Raw genomic sequence first — 11,771 nt, 5'->3', positions numbered from 1 at the left:
AAATTTCAATTTATTATTATTTCTCTTGGGAGGGTGGTGGTGCCCTCCCCCAAAATAGTTATAAACCTTTCCGGGACATATGAAAAGCTACCCTGTTCGGTACAAACAAACACACAGACACACAAACATCATGTTACTTTAGTATAAGGATTATCGTTTCTTAATCAATATCTGATAAGCTAAAAAATATAGGATGTAAATTTCACTAGCTTCATTAGTTGTATACGTTGGCTATAATCCAATTCGTTGGCTATAAGAACAGGGTTGGTTCTAAGCTAGTAATGTTAAATATTTTCAACTAGTAATTTGAATTTTTTAAAAGTATAGTTTTGCTTATTTTTCTATAATTGTGAGGTAAATTTATCATCTATCTATAATACAAAGTAGAACGATGTCTGTCCGTCTGTCTGTCCGTCTGTCCGTCTGTCCGTCTGTCCGTCTGTCTGTCCGTCTGAAGCTTAAGATCTCAGTAACCACTGAACCGATTGGGCTCTACTCTTCAGGGAATATACCTACTTGTCCTGTGATGGTTTTAGGCTATTTTCTTGGGGGGTGGGACACCCCCAACCCCCCAAAAAAATGAAAAATACCCCCCCCCCCAAAAAAAAAAAATTTGTTTTTTACTTTTTCTTTTTAAATCTAAAATACGAAAAATTAGGTTGATCAAACCTCTTGGGGCAAAGCCCCTAGAGGCTAGGGGCGAAGCCGCTAGTTATCTTATACCGTAAGATCCCCAGATTTATATTTTTATATCAAAATTAGGGTATAGTCCCTTTCGTAACATCGCACCTTATGGGGCGATTCTTCGTATTTTTCACAGTAGTTTTTCTCCTATTTCTAGCCTCTGCGGGGGGCTCTAACCCTGCTGGGCCAATTAGCTAACCCTGTGGGGCAATCACCTAACCCAATATAACCTAACCTAACCTAAAATAACCTATAAAAAGCCATTTTAAAAATACGACGAATCGCCCCTTATGGGGGCGATGTTACTAAAGGGACTATTCCCCAAAATTGTTGTTAATAGTGACGGATCAAGGTATGATTTTGATATTTTTAAAAGTGGAGTTTATTATTCTTATATTCGAAATGAGTCGAATATAAATGAATTCATCAAAAAGATCAATTTAGGTGAAAATGTTAGCACCCTGATACCAACTTTCCTTTCGTTTCTCATGAAAATTATCGGTACCGCTTGTTTGTTTGTACAACCCAAACAAGATTTAATAGAGTGTCAATATTTTTTCATTAGAAATTTTTTTTTATAAAAATTTGGGGACTATTATTGTTCACAGAACAATACCCCCTCCCTAGCTCCCTGTACATCCAACCCCTCTGCCTAACTATAAACCCTCTCTAGGGAATACTTAGCCAATCTTTAATATGGGTTAGCTTCATATAACTCAGAGATAAATGTATAGAACAATGGAAGATTAATTTATCCCCATCATATTGGTATAAACGTTTGTTATTTTGTACAATCCAATCAGGATTTTAAAACATCTCAAAATTTATGGTCTTACGAATGCTAGAATTACTTTTTTCAGCCGAACCCAAACCGGTTCTGAACACTGATGACTTTGTCGCAACAACGTATATAACACGTATCCACGGAAACTGTCTTTTAAACCAGACAAAAAATTTACTAACTTGATTTTAAAAAGATAATTTTACGTATTTCTTTATCTTTGTGAGATAACGTGAAAAATTCATGTACGACAAATTTTAGACAATGATCGACATCCTCAAAAAAATTTAATTTCAGAATAGTTTTTATCGCACCGTAATTATGGCCAGCTTTCCGAGGATAGTGAAATGAAAAATATTTTTTTCTCAGTTTTTGATTTTATGATTTTTTTGTGAAAAATTATCTTAAAGTCGATACGATACGTGATTTTTCAGTATGGCCACGAGCCATATCTAATCCAGTTCTATTGACCAGTTTCTTAGCCATACTGCAAAAATATTCTTGATCTAAAGAAAGAATTTTGAGATTGAAATTAAACAGCTGGACGGACAAAATAAATTTAAGGATAGGTAATTATTGGTCTGGGTTATCTTTATGATGACAGAAATGGCAGAAACCCTTAAATCAGAGGATTAAATCATATTTTTCCTATTAAAAATAAAAATCCACCTTAATGTTAGGGCCTGACAAATGGACGGAAAAAGTGTCAGTTTGCAAATTTGAAATGCTGTGCGGCAGTGATATCCCACCTCCCAACTATTATCTCCCCTGTTATGTAAATTTTTCTGCAATAAAAAGTTGGGTATAAGTCAAGCCTCCACCATTGATTTCTAACTATTAGCCCCCCCTCCCCAATTTTTTTCACAGTTAGGGGACGATCAGTCAAGCTTTTAAAAACAATTTAAGCTAACCGTAATAATATACAGGACCGCCCAAGCTTTTCATTTTCACTGAGATTAAATGAGGGGCTTTAAAGATTTTTTTTGGAAGGGGTATTCTAATGTATTTTCATAAATACTTCAGGGCGGTAAAATAAAGGGGTTTATAAGTTTGAGTGGTAAACTCCCCTTTACCCCCTTAAAAAAGAGTAACATCGGTACAAAAACTGTCATAATGCAAATTATATTTCTTAAAAATGTCGATACAGGTTCATTTAATCTCGATCCACTACCTAGTCATCGAAAGTGTCTTCATTTTAAAAAATCTACCAAATACTTTATTCATGAGGGAAATTTTCTTTTCTTTTTTTATCTCCATATTTTACAAATTGGACATACAACAAATAGATTCTAAAAAATGCTTTTTAAACCACTTTTTTCAATAAAATACAACCTTACAAGAAGTTGTGTTTGTGTCTGCTTATGTGTTCAGTAAGATCTTGTGATTAATCACGTGATTAATCGGTCTTTAATTTCCTTGAATGCATAAACTATTTATTACTTATTTCTTTTATACAAAAAATTTTCAGAAATGCATTTAAATCATTGAAAGATATCTGACTATTCTAAAAAATAACTCTAATAGAATCCCAAATCTTGTAATGCTACATTTAATTTCAACTTTTTAGTCTTTTATAAAAGATTTATTTCTCTTTCTTTTTTCTTACTTTCTAATTTTAACCCCTCGGTGATTTCACACATGGTACCCTGTTAAGCACTTATACTTTTATAATGTTTTGAAACGAATTGAAAATAAGGGGGGAGGGATAGTTTTTCGTTTATTTGTTTGTTTCTTTATGTCAGGTTGTACTGGTGTACTGGGTGTACTGGGTAGACCCGCAGTGTTAGACATGAAAAAACCCACCTTATTTTAATTTATGTCTAAACACAGAAAACAGGGGGTGTTTTCAATGCTCAACTGAAACTTTGAGTGAAAGCACCAACACCTTCCCCCTACTGCCCTCCCTTTTTTCTCTAATTAAACATATATGTAGTATGTACTTCAAGTAAGATTTTCAAAAGGTATGATTTTAAGAATATCTTACATTTGATCTTGGACAGGTTTTCAGTTATTTGAAGGGATAAGTCAACTCCCCTTAATTGAATTAACAAAATAACCATAAAAGTAATTTTTATGGGGGGGGGGGGGTAAATCACCCTTCTCTCCCATTGGAGCAAACCCAAGAAAGAAATATGTTATGTAACTATACATATACCAATGAAAGTTTTAAATATTATGCTTTTATATACATCTACCTTTTCTCCCCCCCCCCCCCCATTTCTTTTAAATCTCCATATTTTTCTTTCTCTCTCTCTATCTCTCTCTCTCTCTCTTTATGTCGTAACTTTTACTCTCTTTTATCTTTTTCTTCATAAAAGTTTAAAATCTTTACATTTTTAATATCTAAACATTTTTAAATAAAATTCTTTTCTACTTGAAGGGTTTGTCCATCCAGACGACTTTTTTATAAGCATATTACAAATATAGATGCTACTCTATAATTCACTTTGTTTGTTCGTCAGTCCGTCCGTCCGTAACGCTAAAGAGCACCAAGATAACAATTTACTTGGTTCGTCAGTCTGTTGATCATGCTACAAAAAAGGTTTAGTGAGTTTTTGCTTTCTTTATTTAATTACTGAATAGCTATAACTAACTTTGTCTGCTTGTTCATTTGTCTGCGCTTCGCAACTTATGGATGTTGTGTTGTCATTCTTGTTTGAAAACTATAATATAATTCTAAAAGCGTACTTTTCGTACATTTTGACTAATATGCAAGTTTTCAAGTTTATGTTCAGATCAAAATTAACTATTTAGATTACATAAATTAAAGAATCTTAGGAAAAACGTTTCGTTTAATAAGGATTAAATTTTAGATTCAAAAAGTATTTTTTCACAAAAGTAAACTTAACTTATTTTAAGTTTAAAAGCATTAAGAAAGCTTCATTATGCAAATATATATTTGGTTTTAAAATGCTTATTATCATCATCGCTGGGTATCTCTTCTTTCCAGAGCAAAGGCCACGCACAATGGTTCTCCAATCCTCTTTGGATTTAACACAAAAAGAGGCATCATTGAAAAAGGATATTTTTTCATTTTCCAGTTCACTTAGAAATTTCCTCCTCTAGGTTGTTTTTGGTCTATCTGGTTTCCTTGGGGGTTCAAAGTGAAAGCTTGATTGGTTAAAATGTATAATATAAACTCTTCTTAAAAACTCTAAAGCAAAATTTTAATTTTGATGAAATAAATGTTATAAAATATTTCTATACAAATACATAAAATATGATTATCTAACAACTAAAAGTATTGGTATCAAAATTTGAACTTTAAATTTAAAGTGTTTTTACAAAAAGAAAAAAAATATAAAATTCTGTTTTATGGTAGACTTGGTAAAATAAAAGTTTCTAAAAAGCATAAGGACTATTTTCATGTATGTTCTATATCTATTTTAACTAGCGGTTGCGCCCCGATCATGTAGGAGACACAAGGACAAATAAAAACTGACAACACTTTCAATATTGACTAAACATATTTTATATTTAATAGTCTTAAGATATATTTACCTTTTTAAAAGCGAAGCTTTTCTATAATTAGGGTAGGTCCGTCCGTCCGTCCGTCCGTACGTCCGTCACAGAGGGTTAGCTCTTTTCGTTAATTCAAACAGGTTAGAATTGTCCTATCGATTCCAAATTTTGCATGATGATTTCTGTAGTAGTTGGGTAGAATTTAAACAGCGTAGCAACTCTATAATCAATACCAGAATGTCCGTACGTCCATTTGAAACATGTCTATCTTTAACTTTTTTGACAACAAATTTTTGTACGTTAAAATTATTCGCTTCTTCTGATTTTTTGAAAACTGATTCCTATTACAACAAGGTACAATGTTATAAGCAAAGCATATTTATAAACAAGTATCAAAAATGTAAGTATGTCCTTAAACAGTATCATCTATTTATGCAGTTTTGCAACAAATTTACTTACAATATGTTTGTACTGATGCATTAATATTCTGCTAATTTAGTTCTGACAATCTACAAGTGTTAATGTTCGTTTGTCCTTCCTGTTCAGACCTTCGTTTTTATGGATGTTGTCATCCTTGTTTCATGTATGTTCTATATCTACAACCTTAATAGAGATCTAAGGTTATTAAAAGACAGAAGTATAGATAAAAATAACTTGTATTGTAATTTTCTTTGTAAATGTTATAGGTTTAATGTTGATCATAATATCGTCGAAAAAAATTACAGTCAATATCCACAGAAAACTTTTTAAACAGTAAAACACCAAACGTAAAATTTAAAATAAAATATTTATATCATGTTATATTTAATTCATTCATTTTAAATTTTTAAAAGTTTTAAACAATTATATTTAAATTTAAAAATAAATATATGAATTTAAACTTAACTTTAACTACAAAAAAAGAAATACTAATAGATATTTTGTTTCTTAAATGATAAAGTCACTGGCTTAAAATCATATGTTTACGGACCTACAGGCATGACCTAACTATTGAGTAGCCCTACACAACACAAATAATTTATAACATGTAATGTTGCATAGGTCATTTTACTCAAATAAAAATGTTTTTGTATTGTTTTTTAACAACTATTGCACAATTTAAAAATGTTAAGGAAAACAAGAGAAATTCATTTAATGTTTTTGAACATCAACTTAATTATTTTTGTAAGCGCAGATACTCTATAACTGGGTGCTGCTATTTCTACGACTAGATACAGTGTTGGTGACAAAAATTTGGTGTATTTATGTAATTTTATTAATTAGGTGTACATATATTTGGTTATTTTTACTCACTATCAAAATTGCACATTTACCTTTGTCATACACACAGTTTCATTTTTACATCCATGAAATTAACTTATGCTCTCAAATTTTCAGTTTTCATGACAAAATAATATAACTAGAAAAAAGATTGATATAAAATATTATTAACAAGTGCATATGGGTTAACCAAATGAATAGTTGAAGGAACAAAAGTAATAATATTAATGATCACTGAAAAGTCTAATAATACATATATATTGAATATTGATTTTAAAACTTTGTTGACAGCAAAATTTAATATAATGATGTTGTCAAGGACAATTAGATGCTATGCTATAACTGAATTATCTCTATAATCAAGTACTAAAATACAATTATTTCCGTATAAAACATGTTGTAGTATCGTCAGTACAATATTGAATTTTTGTAATGATATTGTTAATTTAATACATTACACCCATATACCAAGGTATTTTAATTGTATTAAAACGGTGGGTCAGTTGGGGTAGGGAAGATAATTTTTTAGTAGGAGGGGGGGGGGGGGGGGAGGGGTCAACACTAGGCTACCTGCAACAATAAGGTTTCAGTACATGGTTCTATATTTCCTACTTTTTGTCGTAATGGAAAATCAAAGGCTTTGATTAATTCAAGAATACCTAAATTAAGATGTTTTCTATTTTCAAATATTGATTTTTCAGATCGGATATTTAACTTCAATTCATGAATTTTAAAAATCACTAATTTCCATTATGGCTAACGGCATATTGGGGCACTTTATTAGGGAGGGGGGAGGGGATAAATGTAACAGTATGTATTTATGTCCTCTAAGATTTTGCAAACGGCTGGTCTCATCGCTCCACAATGTTTCGTGTTTTAGTGGTTCAGGGATGGTTTTAGGCTATTGGTCCCATTGCTTGGTGCAAAATTTCACCCCCCCTCACCACTTTAAAATATTTATTTCTTTCTAAAGATAATCAAAGTATTTTCGTTATATGTATGAAAAAACCTCTCCGTCTAAATTCACGTTTTCTTATCTATCAATCTATTTTACCTTCATTATATTCATCTTGCGCAATCAGAGAAAAACTAGGATGACAACATCCATAAAAACAAAGCTGGAAATCTGACGGTATATGATCATTTACACATAACACTTGTAGAATGTCATAGCTTAATAGGTAGGATATGAATCTATGCTTCACTCATATCAGTGTACCTTTTTGTACTAGGAATCTTTATTGCAAGAATCCAATGAAAAGGATAATAATTTCATATAGAAAATTTATGTCAAAGAAGTAAAAAAATCAACGACTTTCTTGTAACTATCATAGGTTCGCTACGCTAAGTAACCTAATGTTACAGGAGTCAGCACATGCCAAGGTTGAATTAAATTAACGATAAAAGCTAAAAAAACAAGGATGACAACATCCATAAAAGCGAAGCTCTGAAATGGAAGGACAAACGATCATTAACACTTGTACAGTGTCAGAACTGAATAAGCAGAATATTAATGCATAAGTACAAACAATATTGTAAAACTTTATAAATAGACGATACTGTTTAAGGACATACTTACATTTTTATGACTTGATTAAAGAGATGCTTCGCTTATAACATTGTACCTTGTTGTAATAGGAATCAGTATTCAAAAAATCAGTTGAATCGGATAACTTAAACACAAAAAAAATTTGTTGTCATTAAGTAGAAAATCAGAATGTTTAAAATGGACGTATGGACTTTTTGGTAACGATTATAGAGGTGCTGCGCTTTCTAAATTGTAACTAACTGTTATAGGAAACATTATTCAAAGTTTGAAATCGATAGGACAATTATTACCTGTTTAAATTAACGAAAAGAGCTAACCGTTACGGACAGACATACGGACCTACCCTTTACTATAAAAAAGCGTCCCATTAAAAAACATTATTGCGCAATCTGCTATTTGATATTCACGTTTTTTCAGCCAAATTCTATGTCAAACTTTTTAGATATCTAAATACCTAATTAATTTCTTTAACAAAAATATGAAATTACAAAACTTATTAATGGCAATTTGAAGATTATCTACTCTAAGTCGGGTAATGTTTGTATGTTTGTCTGATTTGTTAAGCTTCGTTTTTATGAATCCTGTCATCTATATTTTTTTGGTGAAAATAAAACGTAACACTAAAATTGTACTTTGGATAAGTTGAATTGTAAATTTGGTGATTTTGACATTTATCAAATCATCTTAAAGAGTCTTTCGAGCACTAATCCCTCCCCCCTTTAAAAATAGATAAGAAGGGTGTGTTTCCTGTGGGGAACCTAAAGCTGCATTGCAAGAACCCTGTGGGGCTATTTACTTTCCAAAATAAACTAACCTAACCTAACCAGAAATAAAGCATTAAACGAACAAAGTAGCCCCTTATTTACTACTTTAAATTCATTTTAAAAATAAGATGTTCGAGTGTTTTCTGTTCTTAACAAAAAACTTTGAAAAAAATGCCCATTTTTGAAGCACAGATTTTTAACAAAAATGGTTGGTCCGTTTGCACACCAGCAACTGATCGTTAATTTAGAACAGTCATCTCGTTTGCATGATGATTCCTGTGATAAAAAGCTAAATAATTATCAAATATCTTTTTTTTAATTTCGGAACAATTAATAAACTTAAGATGAAATGAATAAATATTTATTTAGAAATAATATACAGATTATTTTAAGATTTATAATAAATAAATAAATAAAAACTTTTAAATAAATTTTGCTATACTATTACTGATTTAATGTTTGTTTTAATTTTTGTATCTCAAAAGATTCAGATGTTTGTAAAGTTGGACTTTTCCAGTATGGCAAACGGTTCGGAGCCATACTGAAAAAAAGTATCATATCGTATTATAGACAATTGTCTAGGAGTTATAAAATGTAAAAAATATAATAGTAATACCAGTTTTGTTAGTCTCGGGGCTAAAATAAATTTAATTAATCTTATGTTTTCTCAATTTATCGTCCACTGAAAGTTGTCAGAAATATGACGCGATGTATAACTGTTAGCCAAATTTATAAAAAAAAATGCTTCTTCTGGAAGGTTATTAAAGGGGAGGTAGGGAAACTGGCCACGGAAAGAAGGGACTAGCTTCGGCGGTCAGCGGCAGGATTTGCATCAGCTGATCACTTTCCCTTGTATCCCCAACCATCATATCCCCATCCTTTGTGAAGTTTAGGCTTTCCTTTTTCCTTTTTCTTAAAGAACGGATTGCTGACAGCCAAAGCCACCAGCCCAAGCAGGACTAACAGTAACAATACTCTCATCCTAAAACATTATTTTATTTAACTATGCTGAAATGATGTTGAGCCAAAACCAACAATTAAAATAAATTTCTTCCGTGTTGATTCAAAGTCAATGACAACTTTAAACGCCTCTTTAATTTTACATCTTTTTGTCAACAAAAAATATACTTTTTTAAGCTATCATAATTTTTATTTATAGTTTCAAATTACTGACACGGAAATATATAACTTAAAATAATTTATGAAAATTAGATAAATCCATTGATCTTTATATTATTTTTTATGGCATTTAAAAACCTCAGTGATTTTATATGTTTTTCCACATTTTGGTTTATAATTGATTAAAAGCCAGCGGAAATTAATATAATTATAATATTTAAATAGGTATGATATGAAAGTTTAATTACCTTGTAATGTGTTCCTTCTCCAAAAGTTACCAGAAAACTGGATAGATATTAGACTAAACCTGAGTTTTATAGGTCAACTACAGAAAACGACATGTGAACAGCGGTCAACACAAAATGGTTGGAGGGGAGGGGAAGGGAGGAGGGGGGGGGGGTTAAGCCTGTGTATCTTTAATGTGATATTTTACAAGTTAATCCTAATGGACAGTCAATGGACAAGGAAGGGGAGTTTAAAAGTGGGCGTAACCGATGTCTGTAAAAGATTATGGTGGAAAAGGGTTTTACATGGAATTGCTTTAACTTTAGAAGAAAACTGTAAAGTCATTCAAGGAAGGAAGGGTTAGGGGGAGGATAATAAAAGAACAATAAGCTTTTATATGTGATACTTATCAAGTAAATGCTAATCAAATTAAGGAAGGGTTCTCTTGAAATGGGCATTAGCAAGAATGATGAACATTGGGGCATTAATAAATGGCTTAAACTCTTTAAGGTGAAATTATATATAATTGTTCAAAATGAAAGTTGGTGATATTTTGTTTAATTATTTCACTAATATAAGCATGGCTCGGCAGCCGTGGTGAGTCGCAAGTCCTTCTATCACACTTTTGCAATTGCTATTTTATTTTAGCCAGCGATTAACTCTTTATAACAATTGATGAGCTTCGCTTTTAAGGGTGTTGTCATCTTTTTTTTATATCCTTAATAATTTGTCTTAATAAGTTTTGTTTTAAACAAACATAATCATTATAATAAAACAAGGATGACAACATCCGAAAAAGCGAAGCTCTGAAATGGAAGGACAAACGAAAATTAACACTTGTTAGTGTCAGAACTCAATAAACTTAATAGTAAGTCTATACAAATTGTAAGTAAATTTGTTGCAAAATTGATTAAATACATAATACTGTTTAAGGAAATATTGACGTTTTTAGGACTTGATTATAGGGATGCTTCTCTTATAACATTGTACCTTGTTGTAATAGGAATCAGATGAATAGGATACTTTTAACATACAAAATTTGTTTTCCAAAAAGTAAAAAAATATGCTTGTTTTAAATTGACGTACGATTTTGCTGCGATTTCTAAGTCGTACCAAACTGTTATAGGAATCAGCATGCAAAGTTTGACATCGATAGGACAATTTTAACCTGTTTAAATTAACGAAAAGAGCTAACCTTTACGGAGGTACGAACGGACCGACTATAATTTTAGAAAAGCTTTGCTTTTAACAAGGATTACAATATCCGAATTTTTTAATACAAAATGCTTAAATCACTACAGTTTTTATCTATAGAGTTGCCTCGCTTATGATTTTATGTTTAATCTTTAAAAAAGATAAAATAATCATACCATGTACAAGATCAAAATCAACACATTAAGACGGATTTTCTGGTAATTATTTTATACCTTTTTCTTACAAGAATCATAATTCAAAGTTTGAAATCGAAAGGACGATTCTAAAGTATCTCTCAACCACGGACGGACTAACGGACAGACTCTAGAAAAGGTTTTCTTATAAAAATATATTGATGTTGTCATTGAAGTTATTTATTTCATCTTTTAAACCCTTTTGCCACCCCTACTTTATAATTCTTTTCTTCTACGCATAACTTTTTATTTTTCCTTCAACAATGGATATATTATTATTTGGATCTTACAACAGACTTTCGAGTTCTCTAACAAAGTAAAACACGCAAGGGGTTAAAAAAGAAATTTCCCCCTTCCACCCATTTTACCCCACCCCCTCACCTCCTATTGGATGAATGAACTAACCAATAAGTAAGTTCCATGTTAGCAAACTAAATTGAAGACAATTTTTCCCCTGTCATAGTATCCACGTATATTCTACATCCATTCCCTTCAACATTTCCTTCTCCTATTTTAGGTACAAACTTTACATCATCACA

General features: G+C 31.2%; 1 long non-coding RNA gene across 1 annotated transcript; it reads right to left on the bottom strand.

The window, feature by feature from the left end:
* Positions 1–8,845: 8,845 nt before the first annotated feature.
* LOC145330671 (uncharacterized) lies at positions 8,846–9,924 on the bottom strand. The gene is made up of 2 exons (XR_013883545.1): positions 9,868–9,924; positions 8,846–9,482 (listed from the first exon to the last, which is right to left on the bottom strand). It is a non-coding gene; the product is annotated as an uncharacterized LOC145330671 (long non-coding RNA).
* Between the last annotated feature and the right edge of the window lie 1,847 nt (positions 9,925–11,771).

The sequence above is a fragment of the Acartia tonsa genome, chromosome 10, assembly GCF_053477335.1.
Source record: "Acartia tonsa isolate MP-2025a chromosome 10, ASM5347733v1, whole genome shotgun sequence".
NCBI lineage: Eukaryota > Metazoa > Arthropoda > Copepoda > Calanoida > Acartiidae > Acartia > Acartia tonsa.
Note: the sequence above shows the minus strand (reverse complement) of the source record. Positions and strands in the feature narration are given on the sequence as shown.